The sequence below is a fragment of the Triticum aestivum genome, chromosome 2A (assembly GCF_018294505.1).
Source record: "Triticum aestivum cultivar Chinese Spring chromosome 2A, IWGSC CS RefSeq v2.1, whole genome shotgun sequence".
NCBI lineage: Eukaryota > Viridiplantae > Streptophyta > Magnoliopsida > Poales > Poaceae > Triticum > Triticum aestivum.
The window spans coordinates 598,431,905-598,457,169 of NC_057797.1; positions in this window are offsets into that span (position 1 = coordinate 598,431,905).

Consider the following 25,265-nt stretch of genomic DNA (forward strand, 5'->3'; position numbering starts at 1 on the left):
AGGTCAAGCCAAGATCTTTCCAAGAGGGCGATCTTGTGCTCCGGCTGATCCAGCGAACAGCCGGCTAGCACAAACTCTTGGCCCCTTGGGAGGGCCCCTTCATCATCAGCAGAGCTTTAGGCAACGACTCCTACTACCTAATCAAAACGCAGAAGCCGAAGGCACGAAAGAGAGATGATTCCGGCAAGGAGTCGGAACGACCGTGGAACGCCAATCTCCTCCGAAGATTTTACAGCTAAAAACAGTACGTAGCACGCTACCTTTTGTACTAAGTACGAGACAAGGGGTGCCCCGAGGAGCGCTCGGGGACTACCCTCTTTTATATATGAATGATGAGTATCACCCATACGATTATGTTACTACACTTGCTTTCTTCGTCCGGCACCGGGTTCGACCAGTCGACCCGGGGACTCGCCGCCTCAAGTTATATCTGAAGTTCCACCTGCAGTCAGACAAGTAGTGTGCCGACATCCAAGCCCCCTCTTGCCAAAAGTCACAGCTCGAAGAAACGACTGTCCGACTGGCAAGAGCCAAGGGCAGGAAAGGATGCCCACGCGAAAAATGGCTAAGGACCAACGAACTTATATAATGCGAGCCGGCCTCCCACCCCGCCAGCCGGCTACCAAAGCAGTCGGCTGGCCGGCTTCCCGTTCACCTTGCTGCAATCTGAGAAAGCTCGAGTACTTGCCTTCCCAAAACAACCAAGTCCTTCTCCGGCCACAGACTGCAGAGCAGCTGTCCAGCTGGGAAGGCGGCGGCCAAGGGAAGGCGGCAAAGGAAAAAGCCAAAGGATAAAAAGCAAACATAAACGGAAGCCAAACACATGCATAATATTTACACAAAAGACCTTCAAAAGGCCAGCATTCAACATAGTCTGAATACAACCCCGGTGGGTGGAACTGTGCGAATTTAAAGATTGTTCAAAAGAGTAACAAGCAGGAAAGCAAGGACAGCGGATCAAGCCAAGGGAACAACGGGCGAGTTGGGCAGGTTGGCGGAGTCGGCGGTGCTGGCTGGAGGAGTGACCGACCGGCGAGTCTCGGCATCGTTGCTAGAGGCACGATCGGGCTGAGGCGGGCTGGTCGCTTCACCATCCGGTGCAGTGTCTTCATCATCCTCTCCCTCTTCCCCTTCGCCGTCATCACTGGAGCCAATCTCCTCCGCCGAGTCCTCACCTTCGGCCGGGTTCAGCCCGAACCACTCCTCCAGCTGAGTGACGCCGGCGTCATCCACCTCAGGGGCAAAGGCGCTGGTGTCGGTGTACTCGGCGTTCGCCGAGGTGCGCTAGACGATGGCCGGCCGCACCGCCTCCAGCTCCTCGTCAGCCTCCTGCTGCCAGGTGCTTAGCTGGTCTAAGTTCAGCCCTGGATACTAGGCTCGGACGAACTCCAGTGCCCGCCCTGCGCCAGACCGGGCCATTGACGCCTTCCAAGCCTCGAAGCGGCCGACTGTGACCTCCAGCCAGTCGGCAGTCCGACTTGGGGTGCGTGGAATCACCTCGCCAGGCCAAAGGGCGGCCAGCACTTGCGCCTCGGCGCGCTGAAGACAGCGAAGCATGCGGTGGGCCGGCTGCAGGCGGGCTTGAAGCCCCAGAAGCTGCTCCTCAAGTGACCAGCTGGAAGCCGGCGCGATCTCGGCCCCCGCCTGTCATCACGCGTCACGGTAGGCCCTGATGGCTTGGGTGGCGGTGGCAGAGTAGCCGGGAAAGTAATCTGCACAAAGAGGAAAGCAGTGGCACAAAGTCAAAAAATGAATCAGATAGTAGGAGGCAGGCAAGGAAGCAAAGAAGAAGGCGGCCTGCCGTTAATCAAGTCTTCCACCCGGCTGTAGCCTTGGCTCAGCGCCTGCCTCGTCTCAGCCTAGTTTGCTGCCTCGGTCTCATATTCGGCTTTGAGGGCGGCCTCGCTGTCCTGTGCCGCCTTCAGGGCCGCCTTGTGGCTCTCCTCCTGGCCGGCCAACTTCTTGGCCAGGCGATCGCGCTCCTAGGCCAGGGCGGCGCACTCGTCTTCCTTGGCGCGAAGGGAGTACTGGGATCCGCTTAGCTGGCTCCTCAAGTCAGCATTGTCCCCTGCAAATATAAAGGAAGAAGTCGTCAGGAAAAGATCCGACCCGACTACTCGGTGGTCGGCCCGAATCTCGGGGACTACACCCAGTGGGTGCGCTGACGCGCCCCCACTTAAAAGAAAAACGAAGCACTTACTGCAGCTCTCGGTCAGACCAGTGGCCTTCTAATTCAACTCCTGGGCCTGGGAGTTAAAAGCGACCGCGTGGAGGTTGTGGTACTCCTGCAGATAAGACAAGGGACGCGGGTAAGAACAAGATGGCAATCAAGCTTTCCAAGAAGTTCCAAGCCGCCTGCTCAGCAGCCGGCTCAGAACTCGGGGACTACACCCAATGGGTGCGCTGACGCGCCCCCACGGAAGAAATCAAAAGCAATCGACAAAGAGCAGGAGGACTCACCCGAATAACCGATCGCGTCGTGAGAAACTCCTGGGTGTACTGCTTCAGCACGGTGGCTTGGGTCTGAAGCCGGTTCCGGACATCCTGCGCCGCCACATTCAGCACGGTTGTCCCGCCGCCCGGCGTCCACCCGGACTAGCTATTGCTGGCCGCTTCTAGGTCCTGGCCCGACGAGCCGGCGTCCATGGTTTTCTGCGCGTCCGGCGCTGAAGTCGCCTTCCCCGCGCGCCGGCGAGGCGGTACCGAGATCACAAGATCCCCTTCCACGACCGGCTTGCCTCCAGCCGGCTGCATGGGCGGCACTTCGGCCGGCTTCCTCGGCCCGCTCCAGTCAGCGGCGATGGCGCCACCTCCCTCTCCATCTCCGGCTGGCCGCGGCCGGCCTCCTCCAACGGGGGTACAGGGGTGTCGGGAGCCGCGGCGCGGAGTGGAATGACGAACTGCGGAGGCTGGTTCTACTGGGCCTCCGCCTCCCTCTCCGTGTCTGCGGCCTCCGCCTGGGCCTTGGCGGCCGCGACGGCTCGCGCCTCCGCTAAATTCTGCTTCGCCTCTCGAGCCGCCCTCCGCTCCTCCGCCTCCCGCTCCTTCCACACTTCTCGTGCATTCCGCTCTATCGCCTCTAGGAGGTCGGCATGGGGATCCACCTAGCGGGAGCTTGAAGACCCTCCCACGGCTCCGACTATGGAGGCGGCCGGGACCCGCCCAAGGGAAAGAGGGGCCCTATTTGATAAATTGAGAAAAAAGGTTTGGAATAACATCAACCGAAGAAGAAGAAAAAAGAAAGGCATGAGAACAGCGACACTTACGCTGAGACCGCCTGCGGCTGCTTCACCACCTTGCGGAAGCGGGCCGCCTTCGCGGCCGCCTCATCCCGCTTGGTCGCCGCCGCGGTACTCTTGGGCTTCTTGGGCCGACTGCCGAAGTAGGTCGACACGGCCCGGCGTTTCTGCGCGCCGCCATGAAGAGTCTGCGCGGCGGATGGGCCCGCGCTTTGGTGATCGGGCGCCGGCTGACGGCGCGGAACAACTTCGGCCTCGGCATCATCCGGCCAATCCTCGAAGGAGGCCCCGAGCCTAGAGCCGCCTGCCTCGCCGCCCTCCCCTGCGATGTCTTCTTCCATGGCAGCCGCCCCCAGGTCCGGGTCATCAACGTCGTCCATCTTGCGGTCAGGGAGGAACTGGCGTTCCACCCCCGCAGCCCCGGTTGCCGGCGGAAGCGCGGGGTTCTACCAAAGAAAAGTCGGCTGGTCAGGAGTCGGCCACCATGAACTCGGCAACAAGCAAAGAAAAAAGAAGAGAAACTTACTAGCGACGGAGGATTGGCGCGAGAGTATAGCACCTTGCCGTACTGCCACTCCTCAGTGAGCTTGAAGTTGGAAATATAATTCACCATATAAGACACCTCGGCGTGAGGCATCTCCTTGGTGCTTAGCCGGCATGGGTCGAAGCGGCCGCTCATCTGGCCGATCATGTGAGGTCGGCCCTGGAGCAGAAGCACCCGGCGCTCCACGAACGCGGCCACCAGGTCGGCCCCGGACAGACCCTCCGACTGGATCATCACTCGGAGCCGGGCAATGGAGGTGACCCCGCTTGGAGACAACGACCTGGACCGGAAGGACCATGAAGGCTGCCTCCCAGCCGGCGGGCTGGCTACGTGAGCCGGCAGGTTGACGAAGTCGCCTTGCGGAGTGATATTCTTCATGTAGAAGTAGGACTTCTGCCAAAGCTTCACCGACTGGATCAGTTGGGATGGACGGAAATGGGTTGTTGTCGCCCGCCCTCCGCACGGCGATGAAGGCGCCGCATGGGGCGGGCACGCCCGCAACAACAGTGCCAAGCTTGCACTAGAAGAACTCTCCCCACAGTTCAAGGGTGGGGAGGACGCCAAGAAATCGCTCGCACAGGGTGACGAAGGCTGACGGCAGCATCACCGTGTTGGGAGTGAGGTGATGCGGCTGGAGATGATAGAATTCGAGGAAGGAGCGGAAGAACCCGCTCGCCGGCAGGCCAAAGCCGCGCAGGCAATGCGAGTGGAAGATTACCCACTCGTCCTCTTCCGGTGCCGGCGAGATCTCCCTCTCCGGTGTGAGACGGACCCGCATGTAGTCCGCGCCCGGCAGCCGCCACGTCCGGTGGAGAAAGTCGATGTGGTCATCGTGGACATTGGAGCCGTCCCAAGAGCTCGACAGCGCCATGAGAATGGCGTGGCGATGAGAAAGATGCGGCGACGGAGAGACACGCGACCCTGCCACGGCAAAGCAACGGTGAGCCAAGGAGGTTGGCGGAAGAGCCGGGCGGCAGCGAGGAGTTGTGGCGATAGAGAAGAAGAAATGGAAGGGACGGGGCGAGGGCGAGCGTGCGAGCGTTTGCCGCTCCCCCTCCTCCCCCCTACTTATAAGCCTCGTATGGCGAAGCCGAGGAGGCGACGCATGGGGGAACGTGGGATTAACTGCACCCACTCCCCCCACATCCTGCGCTTGTTGCGCTTCCACGGCGTGTGGCAACTGCCGCAGGGAGGTGCGCAGTCCGCCCGGGCCGCAGAAGATCCTAGCGTGGGTTGTGGCCCAGTAGTGGCGGGCCCCGGACTGCGGCGACGTCCCGTCACACGCGTGGGCTGGCAGGCCCGTCCAGCCACTGGGTGCCACGTGGTGCGCGGGCAGCGGGCGGTCAGCCCGCAGCCTAACTCGCGCACCGCTTGGTTCCCGCCCACGCAGTTCGACGCCCTCCAGAAGACGGCACACCTAATCAAAGCCGGCTCCAGCTCCTCAAGACATGAAGCTGTTTGAGCTTCTTGACTCCTTTCTTTGCCTCGGAGCCCAACCAGCTTCGGGGACTACTGACGGAGTAAATGACCATGGGTAGCCTAGCCGGCTCCCCTTGGCACTTTAGAAAAATTATAGGCCGATCGTGCCTTCAAGCTTCCAAGACGTCGGGCCGCCTTCCTCCAGCCGACTGCCCCTCAGGCCGGCTGTGCGAAGGTGGCCTAGGCCTAAAAAGCTCCAAGAAGAAAGCCCCGAGAGGTCCGGCTCCACGAAGCCGGCCACAAGAAGGCCGACTCCAAGAAGCCCCCCCTCCTTAGCAGGCGGCCCAGATCATGCCCTCAAAATCTGCACCCACATAACGGTGATGAGACGGGGCGTGGCTACAGCGAAACCTGCCACCCCCGAATCCCGGAGCACGCCTGGCCATAGTACGCCGTACGGGCGGCCATCACCCGTTCGGCGTGGCACTATTGCCATATTGACCATGATGTCACCCACGGCAAGCCATCAGTACGACCCATGGGCGGTGGGTCCCATCCGTCATGGAGACACCCGAAGGTGGCCGGGCCACCCCCAGTCGGCCTGGGGTACGGCCGATTCCCAGTAGCCGGCAAGTCCACTCCCTCGAAGGAGGCGCCCCATTAAGGAGATAAGACGAGGTAAGGCTACAGTGACACGCTTCCCGGCGGCGGCACTGTAGCCATGCTTTCCAAGACGAAGCCCTCGCCACTAAGGGCGGGGCCACAGTAACCAACCCCCGACAGAGCCCTCGAGCGGTGGGGCCGGCCTGTCGACCAAAGGACCAGCAGCCGGCGGGGACCACCAGTCGGCGGGCCCCACCAGTCGGCGAAGAAGCCGGTGGGCATAGACACAGACGGCTAGGGCCCATGCCCAGTCGGATTACCATGTACCCCTGGGGGGTAGGCCTATATAACCCCCCAGGGCTCCCATGCAGAGGGAGATCTCTTTGGATAGTTTTAGACACCACAAGGAGAAGAGGAGCAGGCTGGTCTTACCCTCCTTCATCCTTTCACCGAACAGCTCAAGGAGCATCCTGTAGCTACCCTCGGGATAGTGATCATGCAGAGACCCCGCAGAGCAGCATTAGGGGTGTTATCTCCACGGAGAGCCCTGAAGCTGGGTAAGATTCGCCCGCGTGCATGTCTTTGCCTTATCCTGTTTCTAGGCACCGGCGATGTCTTATTGGCTCCCACAATGATAAGCCATCCATTGGCATATGTCGCACCAACCACCCCACAACAACTGATCAATGTTTTCAGAGACAGTATAGCAAAGCAGCAAGAACTTGCTGCTACCTCTTAAGCATGCATTGGTTTTCCCTTGAAGAGGAAAGGGTGATGCAGCAAAGTAGCATAAGTATTTCCCTCAGTTTTTGAGAACCAAGGTATCAATCTAGTAGGAGACTACACGCAAATCACCCAGTACATGCACAAGCAATCAAGAACCTTGCAACCAATGCGATAAAGGGGTTGTCAATCCCTTCAAGGCCACTTGCAAAAGTGAGATCTGATATAGATAATAAGATAAATATTTTTGGTATTTTTGATGTAAAGATTGGAAAGTAAAGATTGCAAAATAAACGGTGACAGGAATTGGCAAGTTGACGGGAAACTAATATGATGTAAAATAGACCTGGGGGCCATAGGTTTCACTAGTGGCTTCTCTCATGATAGCATATATTACGGTGGGTGAACAAATTACTGCTGAGCAATTGATAGAAAAGCGCATAGTTATGAGAATATCTAGGCATGATCATGAACATAGGCATCATGGCCGTGTCAAGTAGACCGAAACGATTCTGCATCTACTACTATTACTCCACACATCAACCGCTATCCAGCATGCATCTAAAGTATTAAGTTCGTAAGAACAGAGTGATGCTTTAGGCAAGATGACATGATGTAGAGGGATAAACTCAAGCAATATGATGTAAACCCCATCTTTTTATCCTCGATGGCAACAATACAATATGTGCCTTGCTGCCCCTACTGTCACTAGGAAAGGACATCGCAAGATTGAATCCAAAGATAAGCACTTCTCCCATTGTGAGAAAGATCAATCTAGTAGGCCAAACTAAACTTATAATTCGAAGAGACTTGCAAAGATATCAAATTATGCATATAAGAATTCAAAGAAGAACCAAATATTGTTCATAGATAATCTTGATCATAAACCCACAATTCATCGGATCTCGGCGAACACACCGCAAAAAGTGTTACATCGAATAGATCTCCAAGAACATCGACGAGAGCTTTGTATTGAGAACCAAAGAGAGAGAAGAAGCCATCTAGATAATAATTATGGACCCGAAGGTCGGTGGTAAACTACTCACACATCGTCGGAGAGGCTATGGTGTTGATGTAGAAGCCCTCCGTGATCGAATCCCCCTCTGGCAGATCGCCGAAAAAGGCCCCAAGATGGGATCTCACGGGTAAAGAAGGTTGCGGCGGTGGAAAAGTGGTTTCATGGCTCCCCTGGATGTTTTCAGGATACAGGGGCATATATAGGCAAAAGAAGTACGTCGGTGGAGCTCCGCGGGGCCCACGAGGGTGGGGGCGCGTGAGGGAGTCCTGGACTAAGGGGTCCTCGGGCATCCGGCCTGTTATCCATGGGTCGGACTGATGGGCTGTGAAGACATGAAGGCCGAAGACTGTACCTGTGTCCGGATTGGAATCTCCTTGGCGTGGAAGGCAAGCTTGGCGACCGACTATGAATATTCCTTCTCATGTAACCGACTCTATGTAAACCCTAGATCCCCTCGGTGTCTATATAAACCGAAGGGGTTAGTCCGAAAAGGATAGATTCATTACCATAGTCATACAGGCTAGGCTTCTAGGGTTTAGCCATTACGATCTCGTGGTAGATCAACTCTTGTAACACTCATATTCATCAATATCAATCAAGCAAGACGTAGGGTATCACCTCCATAGAGAGGGCCCGAACCTGGGAAAACATTGTGTCCCCTGTCTCCTGTTACCATCGATCCTAGACGCAAAGTTTGGGACCCCCTACCCGAGATCCGCCGGTTTTGACACCAACATTGGTGCTTTCATTGAGAGTTCCACTATGCCGTCAACGAAAGGTTCGATGGCCCCTTCAATCGTATATAGTGACATTGTCCAAGGAGAAACCTTCCTCCCCGGACAGATTTTTGTGTTCGGCAGCTTCGTACTGCGGGCTAACTCGCTTGGCCATCTGGAGCAGATAGATAGCTACGCCCCTGGCCACCAGGTCAAATTTGGAAGCTTGAACTACGTCGCAGATATCTGTGGAGACTTGATCTTCAATGGATTTGAGACCGCAGCGATCGCTCCCCCTCGCCTCGATGAACATGACTTAAATCTGTCATCGGATCACATCCAGGAGATAGTCCTTGTTGCTGCAACGGCCTTAGAACCAGAGAAGATCATGCCATCCGAGGCAACAGAGTCCGCGGCATTGGAGCCGCACACGGACTCGGCACCCCGCAATATTCGTGTCAATGGAACTCCGGACTCGTCTCCGGCTATAAGTCCCGGACCGGTCTCCGGCTATAAGTCCCGGACCGGGTATGCCTGCGGACACCGAGCTGGATCAGTTATCGATTCTCAAATTTAGCGCCGCAGACATCTTCCAGCACTCACCTTTGGGTGATGTGCTAAACTCTTTAAAGAACTTGTCCTTGGAGGAGGACTCACGGCCGAACTATGTTCGATTCGAGCCAGAGGCTGATGATGGGAAATTCCGCTTCCCACCCGCCACCCACTTCATAGCCACTGTCGATGACTTAACCGACATGCTTGATTACGGCTCTAAAGACATCGACGGTATGGACGACGATGCCGACATGGAGCAAGACCCGACGTTCATTGGAAGTTGGACGGACACCTCTTCGTACGATCTGTACATGGTCGACACACCTAAAAATGCTAGCGACGATGACAAAGGAGATCCAGTTGCCAATAAACCTTCTAAGACACAGTCCAAGAGCCGGCGCCCTAAACTCCGCTATAAGCCTCGTCGCTCAAATGACGGCAACACTGGCACTGGACAAAATAGTACTCCGGGCGACGCCGAAAACAATGAAGACCCTGTTGGAGCTGCATCCGAACAGGAGGAACAAGACAACGGGCAAGATGGCCCTGATAAACAGGTCACGCCCAATGACCCGGATGATGATAGTTATCCTCTAGACTCCAAAGATGAGGAGAGCCTCAGCAGCGAGGATTTCATCGTGCCTGAGGCACCCCTAGAGCAGGAATGCTTCAAGCGCCAGCTAATAGCTACTGCTATAAGCCTGAAGAAGAAGCAGCAGCAGCTCCAGGCTGATCAAGACCTGCTCATTGACAGCTGGACTGATGTCCTGGCAGCCAAAGAATACGGCCTGAGCGCCCAGCCAAGAGTTACCCAAAGCGCAGACTACTACCTCAGTTCGATGAGGAGGCACCAGATCCCATACCTCCCGCACGCAATGTGGACCGAACACCACATGGTCGGGATAGTGCGGCGGACCGACCACCCCGCAGTCGGGATAAAACAACACCCCAGGCCGAACAACAGCCCGCCCCACCGCCTCACAAAAATAGGGACAGAATAGCTCGGGACCATACATAGGACCTTCGGCAGGAGCTGGACAGTAGAGCAGGACGCACAAGATCGATCTACAGATCGCGAGGATGCTTCCCGACTCGGGATGACGGCAACCTATTCGGACATTATAAACCTAGTCACACCTGGGCCGATAACCGCAGACGGACTTCATTGGAGGTGCGCCATGACGCGGCCCGATATAGAGGCACCACACACCCTCTCTGCTTTACAGATGAGGTGCTGGATCACGAATTCCCCGGGGGTTCAAGCCCGTCAATATTGAATCATATGATGGAACAACCGATCCCGCAGTATGGATTGAGGACTTTATTCTCCACATCCATATGGCCCGTGGAGACAACCTCCACGCCATCAAACACCTCCCACTAAATCTCAAAGGGCCATCTTGACACTGGCTAAATAGCCTGCCCGAAAATTCCATCGGCAGCTGGGAGGAATTGGAAGAAGCCTTCCTTGACAACTTCCAAGGAACATATGTCCGGCCACCCGATGTCGATTACTTAAGCCACATAGTTCAACAACCTGGAGAATCAACCAGAAAATTCTGGAATAGGTTCCTAACCAAAATGAACCAGATCGTTGACTGTCCGGATGCCGAAGCCCTAGCGGCCTGTAAACACATCATCCGTGATGAATGGCTAGCACGCCACCTTGGCCAAGAAAATCCGAAGTCCACGGCAGCCCTTATGACACTCATGACCCGCTTTTATGTGGGTGAGGACAGCTGGCTAGATCATAGCAAAAACACAGCCAGCGAGACAGGCCCCTCCGAGGCCAAGAACAGCACCGGTAAGCTCCGGCGCAATAGACACCAACGCCAAAGCAATGGCGACAACACCGATGACACCACCGTTAACGCATGATTCAGAGGCTCCAAGTCCGGACAGCGAAAGAATCCCTACAAAAGGAACAGTGAGGGACCATCCAACCTTGATCGCATACTCAATCGTCCGTGCTAGATACATGGTACCCCAGATAAACAAGCCAATCATACCAACATGGATTGTTGGGTTTTCAAATAGGCTGGCAAGTTAAATGCCAAAAACAAGGAAAAGGGATCACAAAGTGAGGACGAGGACGAAGAGCCCTGACAACCGAACACCGGGGGGCAGAAGAAATTTCCCCCTCAAGTCAAAACGGTAAACATGATATACGCTACACACATCCCCAAAAGGGAGCGTAAGCGAGCACTTAGGGACGTCTACGAGGTAGAGCCAGTCGCCCCAAAATTTAATCCCTGATCATCATTCCCGATCACCTTCGATCGTCGAGATCACCCAACTAGTATCCAGCATGGTGGTTTAGCCGCACTAGTCCTCGACCCAATTATCGACGAGTTTCACCTAACACGAGTCCTGATGGACGGTGGTAGTAGCCTGAACCTGCTTTATCACGACACAGTGCGGAAGATGGGCATTAACCCCTCACGAATAAAACCAACAAAGACTACCTTTAAAGGAGTCATACCAGGCGTAGAGGCCCGCTGTATGGGCTCAATCATGCTGGAGGTGGTCTTCGGTTCTCCAGACAACTTCTGAAGTGAAGAGTTAATCTTCGACATCGTCCCCTTTCACAGCGGCTACCACGCACTGCTCCGGTGAACCGCATTTGCTAGGTTCAACGCAGTGCCACACTATGCTTATCTCAAGCTCAAGATGCCCGGTCCGCGTGGCGTCATAACAGTCAATGGCAATACTGAACGCTCCCTCCAAACAGAGGAGCACACCGCCGCCCTAGCAGTAGAAGTACCAAGCGTCCATCTCAAGCAGCACCATAGTATGGCTGCCGAGCCCCTGGACATCATTAAGAGGTTCTGGACTACACTACAGCAGGACACCGCGGCTCGTCAAGAGCTCGATTAGCAATTCGGCCTCTATTCCAGGCCCGATGAAGTAGTGGCATTCGTACCACGCGTATACCACGCGTACATAATTACGCACTCAAAATTCCATGGACATCGACTGAGGCACAAGCCAGCCCGGGATGTACAGTTCGGATAGACTGATCCCGGACACACATATAGCTTTTTTATCTCCTTTTCCCTTTTTTCAGGTTTCTCTTATGCGGGCCTCCTTTGACGGCCTGATTAATGGTCCTGTCAAAGGATAAACACACCGGATTGACACGGAGCATAGGCATACATGGGAAGCCCTAGAGGCTAACTAAATGATTATGTCAGATCACGGGTTCCGGCAAACCCTTGAGGTTTGAACTCTGGGGTGCGCGCGAAGTTCTTTCCCTCCTACCGATCTACGCCATAGCTTGCTAAGGTCTCATGGATGAACTCGACGCACTCGCAACACAAAGACACAAGGTTTATACTAGTTCGGGCCACCATTGTGGTGTAATACCCTACTCCAGTGTGGTGGTGGTGGATTGCCTCTTGGGCTGATGAAGAACAGTACAAGGGGAAGAACATCCTCTTGAGGTTGAGGTGCTCTTGTGCTTGGTGTGGCTAAGGGTCAGGGTGAGATGCCTCTGAATGAGCTCTCTCTCCTCACGGTGGTGGCTAGTTCTACTTATATAGGCCCTGGTCCTCTCCCCCAAATATTGAGCGGGAAGGGAGCCAACAATGGAGGCCAATTTGAAAGGGGACAGCTAGTACAAGCTATCCTAACAAAAGGTGGTCTTCGCCTGCTAAAGGTTCTGGTGGTGATGCCGTCCTGTTGGGCTCCGTGGTGACCTCCCTCCTGCCGTCCTTCCGGTCTTGGTCTCATTGCACCGATATGGAAACCTTTGCCTGATGCCTTGGTACTCCGCGCCCGCGCTTGCCCCCTTGGCACCAAAGAGGAAACAAGGACGATGCGCGCGCCGGCGCCCGCCTAGCATCGATCGTCATGGCTCACGTCACGAGAGCCTCGTGAGGTTTGCCCCTCCTTGATATCTCCGCTCCTCGCGAGGAAGCCTAGTGAGGATGCTCCTGAGGGGGTCTTGTGTCGTCTGCCTCGCGAGGCTTGGCCCCTCGCGAGGGTCTTGAATGCCTTGTTGATGATGATGGGCCATACAGACCTGCCAGCACAGCCACGCCATGGGCTGCAGGAAGGCAAGTCTGGGGACCCCCGTTCCCAGAACGCCGACAGTAGCACCCAGGCCCAAGGCGCGCTCGGGCTTGGCTTCGAGGCGAAGCCAAAGGATCAAGCGCGGAGCACCACGGGCTCCAAAAGCCTGCGGCCTCGGTTGACGCGTGGCAGTTGATTGGACGTGGGCGTCTCCGCTTCCCCACGCCGCCTTTGAATCCGCCTGGCTTTGAGGCCCCCGCAACCTACATAGTTATTCTCCCATTGCCCACGCCTTGCATCCCTAGTCCTTCTGCTTCCTCGAGACTCCGGTCCTCCTCTCCGATCTGCCCTGCACTCCGCCTGCTTCATCGTCATGGCGCCGAAACAATCAGACAAGGGGAAGAAGCCTCTGTCGCTGAGTGCGCCTCTGTCCTTCGAGCCTGCGCTCGGCCGACCTACGGTGCTCAACAACGAGGCGATGGAAAAGGTGCGCCCCATGGTTGCTTCCATTTTCAACAAGTGGGGAGAGACGGCGGCTTGGCCCGCGTCTCGCGTCCGCATTGCCTGGGCAGCCACCGAGGTCCCAATCTTCATATATGCCCTCTGGGCTGGCCTGATTCCCCCTTCTCCACCTTCTTCAATGTGGTGCTCGAGCATTATCAGATCCACATGCTGCATCTCGACCCTCAATCTATGAATCTTCTCGCTGTCTTCGCCTTTGCGTGCGAAGCCATGGTGGGCATCACTCCTTCGGTGGCCCTCTTTCACCACTTCTTCTCACTGCATCTGACAGACCCTCGGTAGAGCTCGGGGTGCGTGAGCTTCCAGGCCGTGGCCGCAACGGCGGGCGAGGGGATCGACTTCGAGCTTCCTCCATCCACGAGCGAGTTTCGGACACGATGGGTGTTTGTCGATGCCGGTGTGCTCAGCCCTCTGCTCCATGCTCCATCGGGGCCTGCTGTTCCCAACTCCAGTAGGGGCCACCAGAGGCTCGCGAGCCCCCGTCTCGTTCCCGTCTGGCTCAGGCTGAGGAGGTTGAAGGACCGCGGCGTGGCTGCGCCTATGGTGGTGAAGGAGTTCGTCAAGTGCCGAGTCGCTCCGCTTCAGCGCTATTCCCGCCCGATGTGGGCCTTGCTCAACAGTTAGGACCATATGAGGTTTCAGGAGGAGGGGCTTCCTCTTAAGACGCGGCAAACGGTGCTTGCGGTCCTGACGGGTGCCCCCCTGCCGGATGACATGCCCAGGAAGAGCTGTCTGTTGTACCGCTGCGAGAACAACGTCAAATTCGCCGAGAGCATGCCCTCCTTTGATGAGTGGGGGCTGCGCCCGATCGGCCTAGTGGGGCCCCGCGAGAACCCCGTCGATGTGGTTCCCTTCCTCACCGTCGGTGCCGAGCTCGCCCCAAGTAAGGGTGCAGGAGGGCGAGCTCCGACGGAGGCCGACGACCCAAGTGCTGAGGAGCACATGCCGCGTGGTGATCCTGGGGCGTCGTCCTCGGGAGCTCGCAATCCCTCTCCTAGGGCATCGGTTTCTGAGGTGACGCAACATGCGGTTCCCGAGGTCAAAGCCCCGGAGGCCTCGGGAGGTCATGGTGAGACGGCGCCTGACTGTTCACCGCAGCCGGCCACCCCTGAAGTTGTCCCTCCAAGCTCTTCCTCGGCCTCGCTCCGCGCCGGCCGCCACATCCAGCGCTTCGGTCGGCTTTGCATGGACTTCGAGGAGCTCCGCAAGAGGAAGGGATCCCCGAGCGGCAACAGCATATTCGGGCCGTTGAAGCAGCGAAAGTATATTGCCATCGACGAGTAAGTACATTATCTCAGTGATCTTCCGTGTGTCGCCTTCCTTTCCTGACGATTATCCCCTTAGGACCCCTTCTGCCAAGGCCGTGAAATCTCCTGAGAAGCAGCTCCCTCTCGTCCCATTGCACCCACCAAGCTCCAGTGCTGCATGCTCGGGTGCTGCCCACAGTGTGGGGTCAGACGTGGGGGTTGGTCCGTCACCAGGGCGCCCCGATCTTGTGCCTTTGTCATCCTTCCCTCATGGCCTTGCTCGGAGCGCAACGGGCATGCCACGAGCTCCTCCCCTAGTCATGAATAGTAGCTGGTTGGCTTCGATCTTCAACTCCTCCTCATGTAGTGGGCCTCGCCTGGTCGGGGCCCCTCGTGAGGTCGGGTTGGATCCCGGAGCAGCACCAGCCCACAGCCCCCTGTCAAGAGGGGGCGCCCCGCTCCGTGTTTCGCATGCAGCCCCCGTGGCGGAGGAAGAGGTGGGTCACACATTGGAGTTCGAGCGCGGGTGGAGCGTTGTTCGTCACGAGCTCTTCCAGCAGGCGATGGGCGCGATGAGCCGACTTGGTGAAGATCTCGTGGGCATCGACGCACGCCTCGAGGCCGAGGGTCTGCAGCTGGCGGAGGAGTGGCACAGGCTGAAAGTGGCCATCAACCTTGGGCGCCACCAGCGCGAGCTAGAAAACACGAAGGCTGAGGCCTCTCTTGCGGCCTCCTGTGAGGCCTGCTCCCGAGCTCTAGAGGAGGCTCGGGAAGCTGACCGCCGTCGCGAGGCTATGGAGAAGCGCGTGTGGGAGCTCAACGCTTGGGGCGTGTCCCTCGAGCAACAAGTGGAGGCGTGTAATGTTGGGGAACGTTGCAGAAAACAAAAAATTTCCTACGTTTCACCAAGATCGATCTATGGAGTCAACTAGCAACGAGAGGAGAGTGCATCTACATACCCTTGTAGATCGCGAGCGGAAGCATTCAAGAGAACAGGGATGATGGAGTCGTACTCGCCGTGATCCAAATCACCGATGACCAAGTGCCGAACGGACGGCACCTCCACGTTCAACACACGTACGGAGCGGATGACGTCTCCTCCTTGATCCAGCAAGGGGGAAGGAGAGGTTGATGAAGATCCAGCAGCACGACGGTGTGGTGGTGGATGCAGCAGTGATCGCAGCAGGGCTTCGCCGAGCTTCTGCGAGAGGGAGAGGTGTAGCAGGGGAGAGGGAGGCACCAAGACTTGAGGTGTTGCCGCCCTCCCTCCCCCCCTTTATATAGGCCCCCAAGGGGGTGCGCCGGCCCTAGGAGATGGGATCTCCTAGGGGGGCGACGGCCAAGGGGGTGGAGTACCCCCCAAGGCAAGTGGAGGCGCCCCCTCCCCTAGGGTTCCCAACCCTAGGCGCATGGGGGGCCCAAGGGGGGGCGCACCAGCCCACCAGGGGCTGGTTCCCCTTCCCACTTCAGCCCATGGGGCCCTCCGGGATGGGTGGCCCCACCCGGTGGACCCCCGGGACCCTTCCGGTGGTCCCAGTACAATACCGGTGACCCCCGAAACTCTCCCGATGGCCGAAACTGCACTTCCTATATATAATTCTTCACCTCCGGACCATTCCAGAACTCCTCGTGATGTCCTGGATCTCATCCGGGACTCCGAACAACTTTTGGGTTACTGCATACTCATATCTCTACAACCCTAGCGTCACCGAACGTTAAGTGTGTAGACCCTACGGGTTCGGGAGACATGTAGACATGACCGAGACGGCTCTCCGGCCAATAACCAACAGCGGGATCTGGATACCCATGTTGGCTCCCACATGCTCCTCGATGATCTCATCAGATGAACCACGATGTCGAGGATTCAAGCAACCCCGTATACAATTCCCTTTGTCAATCGGTACGTTACTTGCCCGAGACTCGATCGTCGGTATCCCAATACCTTGTTCAGTCTCGTTACCGGCAAGTCACTTTACTCGTACCGTAATGCATGATCCCGTGATCAACCACTTGATCACTTTGAGCTCATTATGATGATGCATTACCGAGTGGGCCCAGAGATACCTCTCCGTCATTCGGAGTGACAAATCCCAGTCTCGATTCGTGCCAACCCAACAGACACTTTCGGAGACACCTGTAATGTACCTTTATAGTCACCCAGTTACGTTGTGACGTTTGGTACACCCAAAGTACTCCTACGGTATCCGGGAGTTGCACAATCACATGGTTTAAGGAAATGATACTTGACATTCAGAAAAGCTACAGCAAACGAACTACACGATCTTTGAGCTAAGCTTAGGATTGGGTCTTGTCCATCACATCATTCTCCTAATGATGTGATCCCGTTATCAATGACATCCCCATGTCCATAGCCAGGAAACCATGACTATCTGTTGATCAACGAGCTAGTCAACTAGAGGCTCACTAGGGACACATTGTGGTCTATGTATTCACACATGTATTACGATTTCCGGATAATACAATTATAGCATGAATAATAGACAATTATCATGAACAAGGAAATATAATAATCATTTTATTATTGCCTCTAGGGCATATTTCCAACAGTCTCCCACTTGCACTAGAGTCAATCATCTAGTTACATTGTGATGAATCGAACACCCATGGAATTCTGGTGTTGATCATGTTTTGCTCTAGGGAGAGGTTTAGTCAACGGATCTGCGACATTCAGGTCCGTATGTACTTTACAAATTTCTATGTCTCCATTTTGAACACTTTCACGAATGGAGTTGAAGCGACGCTTGATATGCCTGGTCTTCCTGTGAAACCTGGGCTCCTTGGCAAGGGCAATAGCTCCAGTGTTGTCACAGAAGAGAGTCATCGGCCCCGACGCATTGGGTATGACTCCTAGGTCGGTAATGAACTCCTTCACCCAGACTGCTTCGTGTGCTGCCTCCGAGGCTGCCATGTACTCCGCTTCACATGTAGATCCCGCCACAACGCTTTGCTTGCAACTGCACCAGCTTACTGCCCCACCATTCAAAATATACACGTATCCGGTTTGTGACTTAGAGTCATCCAGATCTGTGTCGAAGCTAGCGTCGACGTAACCCTTTACGACGAGCTCTTCGTCACCTCCATAAAGAGAAACATGTCCTTAGTCCTTTTCAGGTACTTCAGGATATTCTTGACCGCTGTCCAGTGTTCCTTGCCGGGATTGCTTTGGTACCTTCCTACCAAACTTACGGCAAGGTTTACATCAGGTCTGGTACACAGCATGGCATACATAATAGACCCTATGGCTGAGGCATAGGGGATGACACTCATCTCTTCTATATCTTCTGCCGTGGTCGGACATTGAGCTGAGCTCAATTTCACACCTTGCAACACAGGCAAGAACCCCTTCTTAGACTGATCCATATTGAACTTCTTCAATATCTTATCAAGGTATGTGCTTTGTGAAAGACCTACGAGGCGTCTTGATCTATCTCTATAGATCTTGATGCCTAATATATAAGCAGCTTCTCCAAGGTCCTTCATTGAAAAACTCTTATTCAAGTAGGCCTTAATGCTGTCCAAAAGTTCTATATCATTTCCCATCAAAAGTATGTCATCTACATATAATATGAGAAATGCTACAGAGCTCCCACTCACTTTCTTGTAAACGCAGGCTTCTCCATAAGTCTGCATAAACCCAAACGCCTTGATCATCTCATCAAAGCGAATGTTCCAACTCTGAGATGCTTGCACCAGCCCATAAATCGAGCGTTGGAGCTTGCACACCTTGTCAGCATTCTTAGGATCGACAAAACCTTCCGGCTGCATCATATACAATTCTTCCTTAAGGAAACCATTAAGGAATGCCGTTTTGACGTCCATTTGCCATATCTCATAATCATAGAATGCGGCAATTGCTAACATGATTTGGACGGACTTCAGCTTCGCTACGGGTGAGAAAGTCTCATCGTAGTCAACCCCTTGAACTTGTCGATAACCCTTAGCGACAAGCCGAGCTTTATAGATGGTCACATTACCATCCGCGTCTGTCTTCTTCTTAAAGATCCATTTATTTTCTATGGCTCGCCGATCAACGGGCAAGTCAGTCAAAGTCCATACTTTGTTTTCATACATGGATCCTATCTCGGATTTCATGGCTTCCAGCCATTTGTCGAAATCCGGGCCCGCCATCGCTTCTTCATAGTTCGAAGGTTCACCATTGTCTAACAACATGATTTCCAAGACAGGGTTACCGTACCACTCTGGTGCGGAACGTGTCCTTGTGGACCTACGAAGTTCAGTAGGAGCTTGATCCGAAGTATCTTGATCATCATCATTAACTTCCTCTCTAATCGGTGCAGGCACCACAGGAACATTTTCCTGAGCTGCCCTACTCTCTGCTTCAAGAGGCAGTACTTCATCAAGCTCTACTTTCCTCCCACTTACTTCTTTCAAGAGAAACTCCTTCTCTAGAAAGGATCCATTCTTGGCAACGAAGATCTTGCCTTCGAATCTGAGGTAGAAGGTATACCCACTGGTTTCCTTAGGGTATCCTATGAAGACACATTTTTCCGACTTGGGTTCAAGCTTTTTAGGTTGAAGTTTCTTGACATAAGCATCACATCCCCAAACTTTTAGAAACGACAGCTTAGGTTTCTTCCCAAACCATAATTCATACGGTGTCGTCTCAACGGATTTCGACGGAGCCCTATTTAAAGTGAATGCGGCAGTCTCTAAAGCATAGCCCCAAAATAATAGCGGTAAATCGGTAAGAGACAACATAGATCGCACCATATCTAATAGTGTGCGATTACGACGTTCGGACACACCATTACGCTGAGGTGTTCTAGGTGGCGTGAGTTGTGAAACTATTCCACATTTTCTTAAGTGTGTGCCAAATTCATGACTCAAGTATTCTCCCCCACGATCTGATCGCAAGAACTTGATTTTCCTGTCACGTTGATTCTCAACCTCACTCTGAAATTCCTTGAACTTTTCAAAGGTCTCAGACTTGTGTTTCATCAAATAGACATACCCATATCTACTCAAGTCATCAGTGAGGGTGAGAACATAACGATAGCCACCGCGAGCCTCAACACTCATTGGACCGCACACATCAGTATATATGATTTCCAATAAGTTGATTGCTTGCTCCATTGTTCCTGAGAACGGAGTCTTGGTCATTTTACCCATGAGGCATGGTTCACACGTGTCAAATGATTCGTAATCAAGAGACTCTAAAAGTCCATCTGCATGGAGCTTCTTCATGCGTTTGACACCTATGTGACCAAGGCGGCAGTGCCACAAGTATGTGGGACTATCATTATCAATCTTACATCTTTTGGTATTCACACTATGAATATGTGTAGCATTACACTCGAGATTCATTAAGAATAAACCATTCACCATTGGAGCAGGACCATAAAACATATCTCTCATATAAATAGAACAACCATTATTCTCGGATTTAAATGAGTAGCCATCTCGAATTAAACGAGATCCTGATACAATGTTCATGCTCAAAGCTGGCACTGAATAACAATTATTGAGGTTTAAAACTAAGCCCGTAGGTAAATGTAGAGGTAGCGTGCCGACGGCGATCACATCGACCTTGGAACCATTCCCGACGCGCATCGTCACCTCGTCCTTCGCCAGTCTCCGCTTATTCTGCAGCTCCTGCTTTGAGTTACAAATGTGAGCAACCGCACCGGTATCAAATACCCAGGAGCTACTACGAGTACTGGTAAGGTACACATCAATTACATGTATATCACATATACCTTTCATGATGCCGGCCTTCTTGTCCGCTAAGTATTTGGGGCAGTTCCGCTTCTAGTGACCACTTCACGGCAGCTTGCTTACCGGGCATGGCAACTCCCTTGCCGTCCTTCTTGAAGTTCTTCTTACCCTTGCCTTTCTTGAACTTAGTGGTTTTATTCACCATCAACACTTGATGTTCCTTTTTGACTTCTACCTCTGTTGATTTCAGCATTAAATATACCTCAGGAATGGTCTTTTCCATCCCCTGCATATTGAAGTTCATCACAAAGCTCTTGTAACTCGGTGGAAGCGACTGAAGGATTCTGTCAATGACCGCGTCATCCGGGAGATTAACTCTCAGCTGAGTCAAGCGGTCATGCAACCCAGACATTCTGAGTATGTGCTCACTAACAGAACTATTTTCCTCCATCTTACAGCTGAAGAACTTGTCGGAGACTTCATATCTCTCGACCCGGGCATGAGCTTGGAAAACCATTTTCAGCTCTTCGAACATCTCATATGCTCTGTGTCGCTCAAAACGCTTTTGGAGCCCCGGTTCTAAGCTGTAAAGCATGCCGCACTGAACGAGGGAGTAATCATCAGCACGTGTCTGCCAAGCGTTCATAACGTCTTGTTCTGCAGGGAAAGCAGGTGCTTCACCTAGTGGTGCTCGTAGGACATAATCTTTCTTGGCAGCTATGAGGATGATCCTCAGGTTCCGGACCCAGTCCGTATAGTTGCTGCCATCGTCTTTCAGCTTGGTTTTCTCTAGGAACACATTGAAGTTGAGGACAACGTTGGCCATTTGATCTACAAGACATATTGTAAAGATTTTTAGACTAAGTTCATGATAATTAAGTTCATCTAATCAAATTATTTAATGAACTCCCACTCAGATAGACATCCCTCCAGTCATCTAAGTATAACATGATCCGAGTTAACTAGGCCGTGTCCGATCATCACGTGAGACGGACTAGTCAACATCGGTGAACATCTTCATGTTGATCGTATCTTCTATACGACTCATGCTCGACCTTTCGGTCTTCTGTGTTCCGAGGCCATGTCTGTACATGCTAGGCTCGTCAAGTCAACCTAAGTGTTTGCATGTTTAAATCTGTCTTACACCCGTTGTATGTGAACGTTGGAATCTATCACACTCGATCATCATGTGGTGCTTCGAAACAACGAACTGTCGCAACGGCGCATAGTTAGGGGGAACACTTTCTTGAAATTATTATGAGGGATCATCTTATTTACTACTGTCGTTCTATGTAAACAAGATGCAAAAACATGATAAACATCACATGCAATCAAATAATAGTGACATGATATGGCCAATATCATATAGCTCCTTTGATCTCCATCTTGGGGCTCCATGATCATCTTGTCACTGGCATGATACCATGATCTCCATCATCATGATCTCCATCATCGTGTCTCCATGAAGTTGCTCGCCAACTATTACTTCTACTACTATGGCTAACACGTTTAGCAATAAAGTAAAGTAATTTATATGGCGTTTCTCAATGACACGCAGGTCATACAAAAATAAAGACAACTCCTATGGCTCCTGCCGGTTGTCATACTCATCGACATGCAAGTCGTGATTCCTATTACAAGAACATGATCTCATACATCACATATATATCATTCATCATTCATCACCACTTTGGCCATATCACATCACATGACACTTGCTGCAAAAACAAGTTAGACGTCCTCTAATTGTTGTTGCAAGTTTTACATGGCTGCAATAGGGTTCTAGCAAGAACATTTTCTTACCTACGCCAAAACCACAACGTGAATTGCCAATTTCTATTTACCCTTCATAAGGACCCTGTTCATCGAATCCGATCCGACTAAAGTGGGAGAGACAGACACCCGCCAGCCACCTTATGCAACTAGTGCATGTCAGTCGGTGGAACCGGTCTCACGTAAGCGTACGTGTAAGGTTGGTCCGGGCCGCTTCATCCCACGATGCCGCCGAATCAAGATAAGACTAGTAACGGCAAGCAAATTGACAATATCGACGCCCACAACTACTTTGTGTTCTACTCGTGCATAGTAACTACGCATAGACCTAGCTCATGATGCCACTGTTGGGGAACGTTGCAGAAAACAAAAAATTTCCTACGTTTCACCAAGATCGATCTATGGAGTCAACTAGCAACGAGAGGAGAGTGCATCTACATACCCTTGTAGATCGCGAGTGGAAGCGTTCAAGAGAACGGGGATGATGGAGTCGTACTCGCCGTGATCCAAATCACCGATGACCAAGTGCCGAACGGACGGCACCTCCGCGTTCAACACACGTACGGAGCGGATGACGTCTCCTCCTTCTTGATCCAGCAAGGGGGAAGGAGAGGTTGATGAAGATCCAGCAGCACGACGGTGTGGTGGTGGATGCAGCAGTGATCGCGGCAGGGCTTCGCCGAGCTTCTGCGAGAGGGAGAGGTGTAGCAGGGGAGAGGGAGGCGCCAACAATTGAGGTGTTGCTGCCCTCCCTCCCCCCCTTTATATAGGCCCCCTAGGGGGTGCGCCGGCCCTAGGAGATGGGATCTCCTAGGGGGGCGGCCAAGGGGGTGGAGTACCCCCCAAGGCAAGTGGAGGCGCCCCCTCCCCTAGGGTTCCCAACCCTAGGCGCATGGGGGGCCCAAGGGGGGCGCACCAGCCCACCAGGGGCTGGTTCCCCTCCCCACTTCAGCCCATGGGGCCCTCCGGGATGGGTGGACCCCCGGGACCCTTCCGGTGGTCCCGGTACAATACCAATGACCCCCGAAACTCTCCTGATGGCCGAAACTGCACTTCCTATATATAATTCTTCACCTCCGGACCATTCCGGAACTCCTCGTGACGTCCGAGATCTCATCCGGGACTCCGAATAACTTTCGGGTTATTGCATACTCATATCTCTACAACCCTAGTGTCAGGACCCCGACTCAATGCCACATCGATCTAGCATGTAACACCTCATATCACTTTGCGGCCTCACGCACGGTATTCCCACGGGTGTCGCCTTACCTTTGCCCGGGACCGTTTGCGCCTTTTGGCACACGTATATGACAGTGTCGCTAGCATCCATATGATAAGGAGCCCGGGCTGACATGGCTAGTCGTAAACCCAAAGTGGCACAGACTTACAGGGACAGGCATCCATGACCCAGCATCGAACGTGTCGGTCATCAGCGAGTGAATCCAGGCTGTAGCACTGGGCTAGCAGGACTCCGGTGAACCGGGCTGTAGCGGGCTAACAGGACTCCGGTATTCATCGCGTGACATTTCCCCGAAGGGACAGACACAGGAACGAAGAAGGACACATGCCGGCCAGCCTAAGTGTTCCGGAGCAGTAGCAAGCTACCATGGCTCGGTGGAAACACTAGGAGACATTTCCCGGTAAGAGAGGCTACTAAAGATAAACAACTAGATGGTCAGATCCCACACATACCAAGCATTTCAATAACATACACACAATATGCTCGATATGTGCAAATACAACATGGCATCACAACATGACTCTACGACTCAAGTATTTATTCAATAGGCTCCGAGGAGCGAGATATTACAAACAGGGGTCTCACGACCCAACATTCAGAGCATACAAATCAAAGCACAAGCGGAAGCTATCATGTCTGAGTACAGACATCTATAAATGAAAAAGGCTGAGAAGCCTGACTATCTACCAGATCATGTCGAGGGCACAAGATCGTAGCTGAGGTAACAAGCTAAATGTCGAAGTCCACGTGGAACTACTAGTGAGACCGAAGTCTCTCTGCAAAAACATAAAATAGGAAAACGTGAGTACAAATGTACCCAGCAAGACTTACATCAGAACTAACTACATATGCATCATTATCAACAAAGGGGATGGTGGGGTTTAACTGCAGCAAGCCAGCTTTGACTCGGTGGCTATCCTAAACTACGACTGCAAGTAACTCTTTTGAGGTGGCGCACACGAGTCCACATATTCACCATATCAATACACCACTATGGATCCGCTCCCGTCTCCCTACGAGAGCGCCATCCATAGCACTCACGCTTATCTTGCGTATTTTAGAGTATCCACTTTCACTTGTCTATGAACTGATATAAGCAACCCAGAAGTCCTTTACCGCGGACACGGCTATTCGAATAGATGATGTTAACCCTGCAGGGGTGTACTTCTTCATACATGTTTCCACCACTTAGCGTCTGCACACGACATGTGCTCGGCAGACTTCAAGCGAAAGCCGACGTGGGTGTAGACCACGACCTACCTAAACACTCAAGTCTCTAGTCCAGGTTTATCGCCTATTCGGGTTCCATCCATGAGGAGATCCGGCCGGAGTTTCGCTCACAGCCCCAAACGATGTGAACAGGGTTCCGTGACACCAAACGGGCGCCCGGTATACCCGGCCACGTGCCTACCGCATCACAGCCCACCCCTACGGTCAGCGCTGTCCACGGCCTCCAGCATACTACAAACACCAGAAACTACTTGCAACTCCTGGACAGAGGACTAGGGTGAATAAGAAGTCGAGCGGGGTCATATTTCAGGGCCCAATGTATGGTAGTAGCTGAATCATGGATCACAAACACAGAACTCAGTTCCTGAGGACGGCTTCAATGAGACAACCCACCATGTACTCCTACATGGCCTCTCACCGCTACCTTTACCAAATCGTGTTCACACACTTAGCTCACACACAGTAGGACATGTTCACACACCTCTGATTCATCCCCGATGAATCAGACCTGACTCAACTCTAAGCAGTAGCAGGCATGACAAACAAGCATGAATGAGTAGGCACAACAGGGCTCAAACAACTCCTACTCATGCTAGTGGGTTTCATCTATTTACTGTGGCAATGACAGGTCATGCAAAGGATAAAGGGGTTCAGCTACCGCAGCAAGTAACAGATGAATCGTTGTTGTCCTAATGCAGTAAAAGAGAGCAGGAGCGAGAGAGTAG